Source organism: Lichenostomus cassidix, chromosome Z, assembly GCF_008360975.1.
Source record: "Lichenostomus cassidix isolate B80296 chromosome Z, HeHo_3.0, whole genome shotgun sequence".
NCBI lineage: Eukaryota > Metazoa > Chordata > Aves > Passeriformes > Meliphagidae > Lichenostomus > Lichenostomus cassidix.
The window spans coordinates 37,236,099-37,251,337 of record NC_139511.1 but is presented as its reverse complement, the minus strand read 5'-3'; the positions used below and the strand labels follow the sequence as shown (position 1 = coordinate 37,251,337).

The 15,239-nt window shown below is 39.7% G+C and overlaps 1 long non-coding RNA gene across 1 annotated transcript in view; it reads right to left on the bottom strand.

Annotated features, from left to right (window-relative positions):
• Nucleotides 1-15,239, bottom strand: part of LOC146424719 (uncharacterized) — a 54,113-nt gene that overhangs the window by 26,354 nt on the left and 12,520 nt on the right. Inside the window, exon 3 of the long non-coding RNA XR_014846949.1 lies at nt 12,776-12,855. This is a non-coding gene — a long non-coding RNA (uncharacterized LOC146424719). The remainder of the gene's footprint in view (nt 1-12,775; nt 12,856-15,239) is intronic.

Here is a 15,239-nt window from a genome sequence, read left to right as displayed (position 1 = left end):
TCTAGGCATAATACAAACTGTTACCTACAGGCACAGACCTGATGTGCAGCACTGATCTCTGTGTAAAAGGGGGCACCAGCAAGCACAACCAGAGGACATCCTACAAAATATTCCTGCTCTTGCTGTCCTGAGTCCCTTAGTAGGAGATTTCTTTAGGTGACTGTGTTCCACAGACAGAAATTGAGGGGAAAAAGGGAAATAAGGTCATAACTTCGGGAATGTCTTCACAGCATTCTCCTTTTCCCATCTGTGTTAGCTTCCTTTCTCCCTCATTACTAACAGACAGGTGCTAGTTCCAATAGTGTGAGAGGAAATGGTAGGAAGTCATGTGTCCACTATTTTAAGAACATGGTTGGCTAGACATTACCATGCATCTTACTACAGGTAATTGTAATGGAGCACACTGGGGTTTAACCATTCCTCCATTTGCTTTTGAAGAGCATTTGTACAACATTCTTTGCTCCAGCTACTGATTACCAAGTATTTAAAGGGACAGTGATTGCATTAGACATTATTTTCAGTAAACATTCCCAGATTTACAGAGAAAGGACCCCTTAAAATTACTTTCCTTACCACCTATTCCTTTGAATTCTGCAGCATTCTTCTTTAAAACCAGTGACAAGTCTATTTATCCATGGTCACACTAATAAAGTGAGGAGGAAAATTAACTACAGCATAGCTGGTTTTCTTTGAAATTTATTTCAATGGAACTTACAGTACCTGTGCCTAAGAAAGCTGTAAAACAGGGGGTTCACAGGATCCCTAAAAAAAATTTTCTGGTATATAACAAATCAGTATTGTGGGACTCTTACACTATTTTCTTTTAAGCCACAAACCACCAAAAAAAAAAAAAAGTTACCCCCTGTAAATTAACAAGGATAGGATGGATTTGCCACAAAAAAAGTGACAAAGAATATGTGCAAATAGTGATGTCACCCACATCTATGACACAAAAAATGATGTTTGTAACCCTGAAGAACTAATGCCACATACTTTTGTTTTCAGAGATGGTCTATTCCTGTATAGGAGTGTGCAAAATCCTCAAAAACAAACAAACAAACAAACAAACAAACAAATTAAATTAATTTTTTTTTAAAAGAACCACATGACCCAGAAGAAAAAGAGAGAGAAGACAGACTGACAGTCCAAAAAGCAGCAGCAGGACTGGCTCTCTGCACCAAGCACCATAAGACAGAAAGGGAGAAGTGGTCCTAAAGAGAAGATGACCTGGGATGACACAAGTTTTGTTTTATTTTATATGTCTTATTCCCCAGGCAGTTCAACTCAGGCACTGCTACCAGTATGGCTTTAATCCCACCAGTGATAGTTTTGCCTGCTTACTATTTGCTTTCATAGAAAATGAAGCATATTACAAATGCTCCCCTCCACCTTTTCTCCAGTGAGTTTTATTTTTAATGCTGTGCTTCCTGCAGATCTGGAGCACAAGAAGATAGAAGTAGCAATAAGGTGTGGTGTAAGTGCCTGAAAAGTGCTTTCTGTTTATACAGCTTTTTATTTTCCTCTGATATTTGCATCCAAGCATCAAAGAGCAGAGAGAAAAACCTCTGCTCCTTGAATTCCCAGCGTGTTCCTCCCTGCCTCATTACAGACACTGTTGAGGGACATGATAAAGCTGAGCTGACCTGCTTCAATCTCATCCATCAGCATATGCACAACTGGAAACAAGCCCTCCTGGAGTAATGTCAGCACTTTCATTGACAGCAAACCTAAACTACAAAAGGGCAGAAGGCAAAACACCAGAAAGCCCTATTTGGTGTCCAAGAAACCAAACTGGTATCTGAGGAACTCCTTTGTCTCTCTTTTTCTGCCCTCTTTACCACATGTGATGCAGTTGTTAGCAGGGAACATCAGTACACTCTGAAAACTGGACTTGCCTACACAACCACTGTGGCTAGCACAGGTCTTTCCCACGAGAATTCTTCTTGTGTTTTATAAATAAAGATAAAGTTTGGATGTTATTGGAACAGTGTCCCAGAACTTGGACGGTGCAGGCCTGGCCAATCAGGCCTGGGGGAAGGCGTCTGACTGACCAATCTGGGTGACTTTTGAAAACTCTATATATGTGATGAAATCAAAACAATAAAGGTCATTCCTTCTTGCCACTGATAACTGGTGCCTTCATTACTCTGCTAGCTGCTCAACAGCGACAAACCATCACATTTCTAACAGTGTTTGAGAAAAGCTATTTTATGCATTGGTAGTGGAAACATGCAGAAGATTTGAAAGCTGGGCTAGATGCTCAGGTGGCATTAGTGTTTGAGGGCAACAGGAAGGCATGGCTGAGCATCAGTTGAACCCATGACACAGCAATACTTCCTCAAATAAGAGATGCAAAGACCATCAATGTCTTTCCTACACACATGCCAATATACAGAAGCACTCATGCCTTTATTTTCACCTGTTTAATACTCCTCCTTAAGAGCCATAGCATCCATCCTTTATAACCCATCCAGCAAGCCTAGTCCCCAGGGAAGAAAGTCTATAGCAGCAGTTTTGACACCCTGCATGGGCTTTTCTGAGGTACAAAGACTCAGAAGCTGGGATCCCAGAGGTGTGGATCAGTAGACAGCAGTGAGGAACAAGGCAGGAAGAAAGCAAAGCTGAAGGATGCATTTGAGGCCTTGGAGGGTCAGACTAGCCTTCAGGCCAGCTTTTGTCCCTGTAACCCATGAATCCCAGTGCAGGATTAAACTAACAGCCTCTCCACTGCCCTCCAGAAGAATTTGTGAGGAGACCAGGTGTGAAAGGGGTAGATATGGTCTTTTCACCTATGCAGGCTTACTCCCCATGTTAGCTGGGAGTCACACAGCACCAGAGCCAACTCTGTACCAAGATCTGGAAGAGGACACCATCATCCCATTAGACACTCCTATGGAATGAGGCAGGAAACAACCACCGTGAGGAAGATTTTCTTTGGTGTGAAATCTTCATAGTGTTTTTCTTAATAGACACAATTTCATTCTGAATGAGATTTCCCCTTTAGGCTCAATTGAGGTGATAACGTATGATCAACAGAAAGAGCTGCCTAGATCTCCTTAGAGATCACCATCAGCACATTTAATAATCAACTAGGGCAAAGCTAGGCTTTTTTCACTTGATGTGAACTGACAACTCTGCAAGTTTTTAGCATCAGCTTTGAGAGAGCCTTGTAGTGAGCCTTGGTCAGATTTCCAAACACTATTATTTGGAGGCACACAATGCATTTTTCAGCTGGGTGAGGCTGACACCAACACAAATGTAAGCAGAAATTATGACATGTCTGGTTGCAAGTGTGGCTGTGCTGAACATGTTGCATCTAGGAAAATACATATAAAACCAGCATGCAAACACACAGAAAGGAAGTGAAAACATGAAGGGTACATTTCAAAGAAACATTCTCTTGGTAGGCAATCAGCATAACCAATAACTGACTACTGTATTTGGCAAACAAAATGAACCACAAGTGATAAATGGGGAGAAATCTATTATGTTATTGAATCACACTCAAAAATACTCAGAGCTTGTTACTGTAACATCACCCCGTGAAATTCTGATAGATAAGTTTTGTTTATTATAGGCACTGACTGCACGGTTGTGACAAATTATTTCTGATTTTGGGAAATATAATGAGCTGCAACTGTTTCACTAAAGCCATAGCCACTTGTACGGCAACTGTAATTCCAGGGAGAATGGAGTACTTAAACTAGTGTGCGCATGCTCGTAAACAACAAATACAGTGCAAATTATACAGTGAAGTTTGCAGAGGGGCATAAGTTGTTTCTGTTACAAGTAAATAAACAACATTTTGTTCTCTCTGTGGCTACTAGAGTTATTACGTAAATCTGAAACCAATGGTAACGCTTTTTATCACAAAATTATAAAGCAAGAAAAAGGATTTAGAAACAGTAAGGGTCTTAATAATACAAGTTTACAAGGAAGCTTTTCTTCATCTATAGCTTTAGTTTAAATATCATAGCTCATACAAAACCCATATTCTCTTTTCCCTTGTGTCCTTCCATTCCTCTCCAAGTGACATACCGTCAGATAATACTGTGCTTTCCAGAAGGGCTGAAACACACGGCAAAGTTTTACAAAGCCCATCACTCCACACTGAATTTCAACACTTGGATCATTTATTCGGATGATAATGTGTCAAAGTACCATGGCAATACTCCAGCACTGTCCTCATACAATGATGAGATTTACAATAGCATAGTTTCCTCAAACTTCTCTCTTAAAAAGAGATAATTAAAGAGGTAATTTGGGTCAATAAAACAATGTGTTGTAAATTCCACCTCATACAAGCTAGTAATTTCTTTATTTTAAAGATGTTTCTGCCATTGTTTAGCTATGGGTAACCTGATAGGTCTTCTTCACCTTGTCAAGGCCACTCTGTCAGTTCAAAGGAAGATAAAATCTGTCTGGCTCATTTAAATTTAAAAAAAAAAAAAAAAAAAAATCAGAAGTTCCTTCTACTGGGCAGCTTGTGTAAATACTACCAATCCCTGTTCTCTGTTAACCTGCATTTCAGCTTACGAAACCTTCCATTCCTTTAAAAACTTACAAGGTTATTTGTTTCAAATGTAGCTTCAATGAACATCAGAAGCTTCAGTGGAACCAGAAGCTGACCACCAATTCCTGAGTGTGCATGCTTATCTTCCAAGTGTTTGTTGCATTGCATCTAGATATTGACAGGATGCTTCCCTTGTAACATTTTTTGACTACATGGATTTTCACAAATCAAGCACAAACACATTGGAGAGGGCAGTATGACTAGTGACAAACAAAAGCTTCTCTGCATGTGACCAGACTACAGGACATAGAAAGTTGATGTTAGTTGACATTAGATGTCAATGTTTAGTTTGATTCAGGTTGTCTTCCAATATTTAGGTGAAAACAGGTAATATTAAATTTACATAAGTCTGTGTTCCACAACAGCAGCTTAGCAGAGATAAACATCTGTCTATTGGCAGATGACAGATGACAAAAAAGAAAAAAAAATACTACAAGTCATGGGGAAAAAATAAGAGGACAAATCAGAAGTGAGAATGGGAATCCTCATAGTCAGATTAAATAATATCAGATCATGGCAGGAATTCTCTTATCCCATCAGGCATCACAAGTGTCTTTTTCCTGCAAGGTAGTGACTGGTAAATCTTATTAAAGATTTGACAATGAGTCCCATATGTTTCTGGAAGGCTTGTGTGTATATTCTCAGATAATATAGGATAGTCACTAAGAGTCATCACTGCAAGTCAAATCAAAGAGAAATGACTATACCTCACTTTAAGCACAATGGCTACTCAAGCAAAGCTCCTGGTTGGTATCCAGAATACTATGGTGTTTTGCATGGTTGCAAAATGCTCTTTCAGAGCTTCATGTCCTTGAAGGACTGTGAGATTTTCCTTGAAGGAAAGTAAATGTCTTGAAACAGGGTTGGAGGACTCAAAAGTAAGCTGCAGGTGCAAATTTCATAATCAAAGGAAAATAGTACTTTGAATTTGTATCAATCTATGGGAATAGCCTGTCCCATCCATCTGTAAGTCTGAAATGTACCATTAGCTCACTGCTGCTCCTGGCTACTCCCCATCTTGGTGAGAGGAAAGAACCAACTTCTTCTCCAATTACTCCTGGGCTTGGATCCAGACTCTGGGTGCAGCTTTGGAGGGGCAAAGGGGCTGTGAGGGACAGATCTCAATCCAGGTCCTCATCTCACTTTAACAGACATTTGTAACTACAAACACACACAGAGATACATATACACCTCCCAAAAAACCCCACAGATAAATATAGTGGAACAACTGCAAAGAGCATCTCCTAATTATCATTAGTCAGTACAGTTGCATGTACTTTTGCTATCAGTATGCCCAAAGCTATGACCTGACCACTGGAAAATTTTGGATCTCTATTCCTACAGGAGAGAAGACCACCTGAGCCAAGGAGGCCTGAATAGCTAACCTCAGGACAGCATTTTAAGCAAAACAATTCAGTTCTTCACAAGCATAAATTTTTTTCTCTACTTCCTGTAACCTCTGACCTCATGTCTGGAGGTGATGGATGAGATGAGACAGAGCCATGGGAGAGGACCTGAGGATAGTTGCCCGCATGCTACAGCTAGCAGCCATTAACAGGCAAGGTTTCCTCAGAGGGAAATTAGAATTATTTCAAATCAAGAAAAATAAACACCAGAAGAATCATTTGTGCAGAGTGGCTCACATAAAATATGAATGTGGCCAAGGTTTGCAAGTCCGAAGGGAATCCAATTTCGTGAGCTTACTGTAGAAGAATGCAGGCCCCAGCCCTAAGGTCTTATAAAAGTGCTGAAATGAAAGAGTAAAGCCTTTTCTGAACATACAGAGAACACCGCATTAAGGACTGCAGCCCGCAACCTTTGAGGTAGTCCTCCAGTACTGCAGCGCCCTCTTTATTTGTCCAGCACAGGCAGAAGAGAGAAGAAGGGAAGTGTTCCCTGGCAAGTGTTAAAGTGAGACTTTGGTATACGGAAAAGAAATCTCTCCTGGTGTTTGTTCTGGCAGGAACAGTTTTAGCAGACACAGCTCCATCCACTTGCAAAGCAAAGCTGCAGTTCACGTATTATTAAAACTGCAAGGCTGATCGCTTTCCACACAGCAATGTTATTGGAGCTAGCAGAACACAAGCAAAGTCATTTGGTCAGCAAGGATTTTTTTCCTTAAAAAATACAGTAACATTTTTTCTTAATAGAGCAAGTTGGTTGGTTTCATAAAATGGGGAGGACAAAGTCCTTCTAAATGACAGTGCTCAGCATTCAAAGTTGAAGCCCCAACTCTTTCCTTTCCAGGCACCAGAGCTGCCAGCAGCTGCATTGTCTCACTGCCTGACCTTGCGCAAATCAACAGGGAGCCTGGGAGAGGCAGGTGACCCTGGTCTACCATTAGAGCTGCACTTCACGATAAGGCTGCTTGAAAATGTTGCTGACCCATGGGCAATTAATTCTCTGCACATCAAAGGGAGCTACAGGGGTGAGAGTACTTTGTCTAGATTTTCTAGCCCAGTTTTGTGCCTGTGAAGTGGTAACAGAGGCACATATTCCTGCAGCTTTGTGGTGACTGGGATCTCTGGGTATCCATCCTTCTTCTGGTCCCAAGTAGCAAGTAATGGATGGTGATGTAGGCTGTGGATGCATCCCAAATGCCAACCTGCCTAGCTCGTGGCAAATCTCTCTGGGATGTCACCCTGGACCTCTAAGCTTCCCCATGCTCTGATGGAGATGGTGCAGAGAAATTTCCAGGAATGAAAGTGTCATTACAGTTCTGCAAAACCCACTTGCCCCAGATCTCCTCTCAGACACACCAGTAATTCTATGAGACAGCATTTTTGCCTCCACATTCTCCAGCACGCAGAGAACTCTGCTCATGGAGTAAGCTGATGACCTTGGAACCCAGGAACTGCCATTCCATGCAGCTCACCTACAAGCTTTGGTATTTACACTGCAATGCTGCCTTTCTTTCATGACAATTAAAATATGCTTTGTTGGCTGATTATCTTGGAGTATCATTTATGGTGTAGTGTTAGTGAAAAACAGTGGCATAAAAGAATAATATTCATCCCATGGGAATGAAAAAAACACAGTCTTTCTTGGTCAAACTTACCACCATGTTTATTTACTAATGTCAAATACTAAAGTGCTGCCTTTCTCCTGAAACATATTCTTCATTCTGTGTATAGAGTACTGTTTTATTTTACATGCCTTGAAGCCAGAGTGTATTGTATTGTTTTACTTTTTTGATAGCCTGTGGAGCTAAACTTAGAGCAAATAATTGGTTTCCACGTGTTAGGATATTCTCAGAGAGCTCAGTCCTTCACTTATGAATGGAAGGGTCAAATTCAGAACAAGCAGCCCAGAGTTTTTTTACACTCTAGGCCTGTAATTGGTAAAAACTCAAAACATCTGTCTCTTGCTTGGGCAAATAAAAGCCACTTTTGCAAAATGTATTTACCCAAGTCTGTTTCAAACAGCGATTGGCCAAACCAAACCTCAGCGAGTTTTCATGTTCACATCATGAGCTGGCGAAATCTGTTATCCTTCTACTGATCACATGCAGCCATTGAGGCCTGGAAACACTTGGTATTTGTGTATCTTGCCTTACCACTGTCCTTCTATTTGCCACACCACACAGGCAATGAAGACTGCACTGAGTAGTGTGTTACCCAGCAGCTTGCTATGGAGGGATCAGATTCAGCAGTTTTTCAGACTACATTACTGGAGAATTGTTTCCAACTGGTATTTCTCCCTTTCTAGTGCATCGATAGCTGTCTCACTTTAGGAAATATTTTGCAGGTGTCCTTGGGAGCCAAGATCCTCTTTGCACAGAAAGTCTGGGAGTAGGTGTATAAATCTGGCAAAAATGTCTCTTTGCACTCAGTGGATGCTGATTTACTGTCTCTTTCTTAACTATAAGAACTTTAAAAGACAAAGGTAAAAAAGGCCAACTGTTTGATATTAAACAGAACCAAATAATTTAAAATCATACCACTACAAAACCATGAACATTTTTGTCAAACTAATGGAAAAGTTTGCTGAAGAGCAATTGGCATGGATGGTTTACACTCAATACACCTCCCAGTCCCCTATTATTAAAAACCAAAAACCCAAGAAAACCAAACAGAATCCAAGCAGCAAGTCAAGTAATCTTGAGTTCCTCAAGTCAAGGAACAGGGATGCAAAAACTTTTAGGATTGTTAGAAATAATTATATGAGTGCTACTTCAGTCTATTTTTTTCAGCACAATTACAGAGTTTCCAAACAAATATAGCAGTGAAAATATTTCCATGTATTAGGATTCCCATAAGTAGTACAAATTTCCTGCTACCTACCCACAGGCATTAAAAATAAAACCAGACAATTTCTTTGCAGGTGGCAAATGAATGGGTTTATATTTTTACAGTCCTGCTGAAATACCTGTTGTAAATATTTGTTTAAAAATATCAACAATTTGTAATTTTTCATTAGACCCTCCTACTCAAATCAGTGTTTATGTAAAGGCATTTCCTCTGGGAAAAAACCTAAGAGTTTTTCTTCCCCATCAGAGTTCTTTCTATAATATTTTATAACAAAAGACATGGCACCTAAACAACCTCACTTCAAGCTATCTAGAAGCATTTGGAAAGGTTTCTGTCTTTAACTGTGCTGAGGTGCCTGGTTTGGCAGAGAAGGTCCCACATGAGAGAAAGAATTATTTTTAAAAATTTAAAATAGAATTGGTTTTGTACTTTAGAGAGCTAAAGAAATCAGAGCTGTTTATTCGCATATTTCTTCCTTTAAAAAACCCTTAAATGGATGACATATTTTACAGACAGGTTGCTCTGATCACAAAGTGGCCAAACCTGCAGGAATATTTTCATAATACAATTAAAATAGATATGTTAGAAGAATATAGAGCTTTCTCTGACCTCAAATTAAACTGGGCCACATCCAAGAACTTTTATTTTTCACTTCTGCATCCACCAAAACATATAATGATAGGACACTTCTAATCCCTCTTGTTGAGCTGTTCCTGACTCCTGGAAGTGCCCCTATTTCTGTCCTTCAAAAAAAGAAGCAATTAACCTGTGTTTAATAACAACCCCTTCCTTCCCATGGATAACTCCCAGGATAGACTACGCTGTCGTTTAGTCGCATGGGGAATGAAATTATCAGAGGCACTTTCTGGGTAAATCACAGGGTATCCTGACCCTAGCGTGGGCTGTCCTTACATAGAGACCCTCCAAGATCAGCATACCAGAAAGATGACCTGGTGCAGGCATTTTTGCATCTCCTAGAGGGCTTCCCAGTATTTCGATTTCTTCTTGATATTACTTCAGCCCTGCAAAGTGCCACTCCTCCACATTACCTACCTGTGTGAAGATGCTCTAAATGGAATCACAATCCCCAGGGAAGGTAAACACTGCTGTCACAGTGTGGGGGTTTGAGCTTTGTGCCATGATGGTGTCACAGCTGTTTTCTTCATCTTTCTCTTCACCTTTGAAAACGAACTAACCTAACTAAACAAGCGGGGATCTTGGGTTGAATAGAACTGATGCATCCCTCCTCCTGCACACCTAGGCCATGCCTCCCCATGGCCACGTTTGCCCAGCAGTTTTCTGGATACAATGTGGCTTGGGAGTGATGCCACTGCTCTCCAGAAGCCAACCCTTCCATCCCCAGAGCTCTGCCCAGGATCTTTGCAGCCTGCATTTGCCTCCAGCTCCAAGAGCCCTGTCATGCTCCATGCATGTATCTGTGGCATACAAATCAAAGCCTGACTGCTGAGACTGACTACCTCCCCCACTTTCATGTCTTAGAAAAAAAAAAGAGCACAAAACCAGGGATGATCCCACTTTGCAGCTTGTTTGTTATCTGATGCTCAAGTGTGCCAGGTATGGCAGAAAACTGGAAGAAAGAAAAAAAATCCATGTCGTGAAAGACAATAAGCGTACCTGCCCAAATACATGTTGCCAGAATTTTCCCTTGTGAGCAGAAGAAGCTGACAGAGAAGGGAACCTTCAGTTAGGAGGTTAAGAACAACAGAATTAAAAATTTTATCAAAAAAAATTTCTTCCTATTTAAGGTTCAAAATAAAGTATACAAATTCTACTATAATTAAGAAGGACATTGATATATAGGAAAATAAATTACAAGTCAGGTTTATAGAAATTTTATAGCATGACAAAAGGAAATAAATCAGTGGCATGGAGAATGCAAGACAGTTAGATTTCTAAGAGGGCTAGGAGTGAAAGGAATCCCAGTAACAGAGGCATTCCAGACCTAGACAAAAATTCAATTACTGTTAGTAAAATACAAGTCCCAGAAATATGTCATATACCTTCACCTTATGGTTGAGAAAAACCCAGAGACAAAATTCCCTCCTGTCACAAGGGGGAATACTTTCCATTTCACACAAAAATCCCCCAACAACAACAACAACCCACAAAAAACCAAACAAAAAAACCCCAAAAAACAAAAAACCAACCAACCAACCAAACAAAAAAAAAAAAACAAACCAAAAAACCACAAAGAAACCAACCAAACAAAAAATAACAAAACAAATCAAACAAAAAAAAAACCTCACCACAAACAACAAAAAAAACCCCAAACAAACAAAAAAACCCCAACAACAACAAAACTCCACAAAACCACAAAATACCAAGGTACCAAGGTCAGGTTAAACAGCTACTAAAACAAGTGATTTTTGAAAGGCAAAACCAAAAACAGGTATGGGAAACTTGCATCCAGAAACTGTACAAGAGGTTTGGATGAAGTGTTCACATTCATGTATTGAGATGGCTTAAAATATGATAAAAATTTGACACCAGAGAACTGGATGAAAATTAAATGCTGAAATCAGCACTGATAAATGGGTGTCCTGGGTAGTCAGAGAAATGGGTGTTGGGTCGGGAAAGCAAGAGTGCAGCAGTGTTGGGAGGTAACACCTACATGGCACCTGGCTGGAGATTCACAGTATCTTGTTATGAAGAAAAGGGAGGCACAGGTGCCTGCAGCCTCCAGGGACACTCCACATTGCTGGCACCAAAGCTGATTTATACTACACTTATCAAGGACCAGCCAAACTATGAAGCCTGTAATAAACTGCCATCCTGATTGCAACTGCGGTTTTTGCAATAGCTTTTTGCACAATTAACATTACCAGGTAAAATTATAATGAAGCCTAGGAACGCAGCACTGAAAATTTGGACTAACACAAAATAATTACAAGATCAGACTGCCTCTGAAATTACATCACTTGGGAAAGTACATGGAAAAGAACAATGCTTAGTTGATGACAGCACGCCGTACACTCATCCATCTAGGAACAAAATGAGGCAGAGGTTACAGCGAGAATCTACTCTGGAGGCAGCCACTGGAAAAGATTTGAGCTCCTGCTGGTTATTGAAGTGAGGAGCTTTCCATTCCAACACTGGTCAAAAGTGTGTTCTGTGCATAATATTAATGTGGGGATTCTGGCAAGGATCAGAACAGTCTTTTCTAGCCATGTACTATGTGTAACATCCAATACTAAAAGCAAATTGAGCCTCCTTTATAGGCACAAAAATCCAAACGAACTTAGGGAATTTGACATGAAATGAATATAGCCTCAGGCCCCTAATTTTCAGATACTGAAAACGCGTGGTCCTATCTGCAGAGCTTTTAAATTGACATTTATGTTTCAGTATATGACAGTACAAAGCTTTTCTTGGATAATGCAAAAATAGGTAAAGAAAAAGAGTGTGAAAGGAAAAGTTGAGCTTTTTATTAGGAAAAAAGAAACAAATATTTTTCAAACAACAGTGAAAGTTATTAAATTAGGTTATACATTGATCACGTTAAAGAGATGTTTAAAACTAGGTAAGTAGAAATACATGGCAACAGTCAGAAGTAATTGGAAAAAATAAAGGGGAGTATGACACCCTCCCTGCCCCACAATTTCTCTGTCATATGATCCTACAAATCATTAAGTCAGATGTAAATGTCAGTTACACATACTATACATTAGGAATAGACATATAGGCCAAGACCCACATTTCCCATAGGGACAACTGAAATTTTAGGAATAATTTTACAGGCAAGTAGAAACCTGTGCACATTACAATAGGACAGGGGAAAAAAAAAAAAGGAATTAAATTACCAAAGTTTATCATGGAAAGAAAATGTAGAAATTACAGCTGCCAAGAAAAGAAGGCAGGAGGAGGGAGGAAGAACAGAGGTCAGATAACTTCATGTACCAAGCACATTCAAGATAAGGAAGTGAAATAATACCTGAGGTGATAAGGAGAGTATGTAAACATCACATGAAAACCAAGTCGGCTGGCTCTAGACTTCCAGAAAGCATTGGCAACCTGCAAATAACATATGAGAGAAGTTACTGTCAGGCAGATACTTCAGGGAACAGAGAGAATTGGAATTTTCCATCTTCTGAGGTAGAGCTTCCTGTCATCCCTGCCACCCCAGAAGCTGCCTGTGTGCTCAGCAGTTTCTTTCTCAAAAGCTCTCCAGTGGCCTTGCTGAAAAACTCAAAGCTGCTGAGCCTCTGCACACATAGGGTTCTCATGTCAGGAGTGGAATCCCTTGGGGACACACCAGCAATAAAGTACTGAGCAGCCTGCAGAAAATTGACTGAAGGATGATCCCACAGTGCTAGGTGCTTTTAAGGCCTCATGTGCAGGAAGAGGAAGACTTTTTTACTCAATTGAATTTTCCTTGTACTCCAGAAGGCAGTATTTCATTGTCATGAGGACAATCATTGTGGGATGAAGAAAACAGGGAGACGCTTTAATGATGTACCACCTGTACTGGACAAAAAGCAAAAGAAGGAAGAACATTCTCTCTTAAGCTTGGGAAGTGACCACAGAGCAGATACTGATAGTGACAGCAGAGTGATAAGTCATTTTCTGTGCTGTAGATACTGAGTCCACAGCAAGATGCTGCCTTACAGTATAGAAGTGGACATGTCTGCATGACCGTGGCCTCTCTAAAGTCTCTGGAAAATTTGCTGTGAGGGTCAAGAAATTACTGTGTCATTTCTAAATGCCCAGATCGCCTTGTTGCTGTCCAGGAATGATGAAGGTAGAATGAGCACTCCCCTTACCGATGCTGTCCATTGTCTAAAAATGAAGTAAAACACTTGAAGCCAAGTGGAGTCATCAGCCACTGAACAGTACAAAACCTAGAGAAACATCATAAAACCTACTCACTGGGGCTGTGGTGTCTCAAATAGTTCTGGGTTAAGCCACAACAGACATCTCTGAACCATCATTTTCTTAATGGTTTCTGATGTAGCTTTTCTACGTCTTCTGCAAAATTACACATATTTCACATGTTTTTCCAAATCTTAATACCCTTAGTTCAGAGAACAGAATCTCACTTCTCTGCTGATAAAGCAAACTGAAAGCTGCAAACCTCCCTAAAAAAAGGCAGAGAACTTGGGCCAACATCTGCTGTCAAAGATTTGTAATGACCATTGCCTGGCCATGCAAGCATTCCCAAAATAATGTCAAAGGCAAGATGTTAAAAAGCATTTAGTTCTCTTTGAAGTCACAGGCCAATCTCCTAATCCTACAGATCTCAATGATTCACTTCTCTGTAATACATCTAATCTTATTTACAGAGTATGTGCAAAGAAAATATTCACAGAACACATTGTATGTATTTTTGCAACTAACATCTCCCCATCAGCATTAAATGGTCCAAAATGGTCAAATTTGGTCCAAAATCTCTTTCATTAGAAACCCAGTACTCCCAAGTCTGCATTTCAAACAGTGGAGCTACTTGTATCTTTCCAGAGAAATAACTAAATATTACCCATGATGGATGATCAGTCCAGAAGGAATACAAAAGCAGACTTTGTCCTATGAACCATGTGTGATTTGTCTGTCATTTAACTTACTCCCTATTGCAAAACACAGAAAAAGCAAGAACTTCAATTTTCAGTTAAAAAATATAAAGTAATTACACACAACTTTTGTGATATTAAATAATTCTAGCACATCATTGAGGATGAACCACTGAACTAACAAAAAAACCTATGTGTTTGTCAATGCAATTATAAAGTAAATTTAAGAATATAAATAGCCAGTGAAAGAGAAAATAAGCATGCTTGAAATTACTGTTTTGCAGGGCATCTATTTACTCCACAGAGCTTTCAGAGTCCCTACAGACTATCTGTGAAATGGACAAAAGATGGCTGACAGCTTTAATATTTTCTACTTTTCACAAGAAATAAAATCAATAAAAAATGCAGAGCAGCACACAGAGAGAATGAAGCAGAGAAATATTAAAGCATACAAAATGGGATGCTGGGATTTTGAAGAAAGGCAGAGAAACCTAATAAGAGAGAGAAAAACTGTGGTCCTAAGGCTATCTGAGCCAGATAATCACTGAAGAAGGAAATCCAAATACTGGTCTGGAATAAGAAATTTCAATAAAGACAAAATATTCATAGCACTATATGAAGAAATGCCTCAAAAATGTACCAGCCCCAGCATTTAAAAAAAAAAAAAAAAAAAAAAACCTAATTAATTTTGAATAAGCCCAAAACAAGCCATGGGACCAAGTATAACAAAATCTGCCCCCCCGCCATTGCAAATTTAAAATTTGTATAAAGACTCTTACATTTAAAAAATGTTGTAGCTCTATTCCTACAGATTTCATGAAAAAGAAAAAATGCCTTCCTTCCCTAAGAATAACTAAACACAGATTAAGTGTCTTGAACTAAAGTAAAAGT